This window comes from Branchiostoma belcheri, unplaced genomic scaffold (genome assembly GCF_001625305.1).
Source record: "Branchiostoma belcheri isolate BF01 breed outbred unplaced genomic scaffold, Haploidv18h27 scaffold141, whole genome shotgun sequence".
In the NCBI taxonomy this organism is placed as follows: domain Eukaryota; kingdom Metazoa; phylum Chordata; class Leptocardii; order Amphioxiformes; family Branchiostomatidae; genus Branchiostoma; species Branchiostoma belcheri.
Genome location: NW_017802836.1, coordinates 74,421 through 74,645, shown reverse-complemented (window position 1 = coordinate 74,645; position 225 = coordinate 74,421).

Below are 225 nucleotides of genomic sequence, written 5' to 3'. Positions count from 1 at the left end.
AATGGTTTATTCAACACAAAAACCCTTGCAGCAACAATGCTGAATTGCGGTTTTTACCTTCGCCAAGAAGGTTATGTTTTCAGGGGCGTTCGTGTATGTGTGTGTGTGTGTGTGTCTGTCAACACGATAACTTGAGAAGGCCTTGATGGATTGTCTTGATACTTGGTAGGTGGGTAGGTCTTGATGAGACCTCAAAATGATTAGATTTTGGACCCTCTAGCAGCT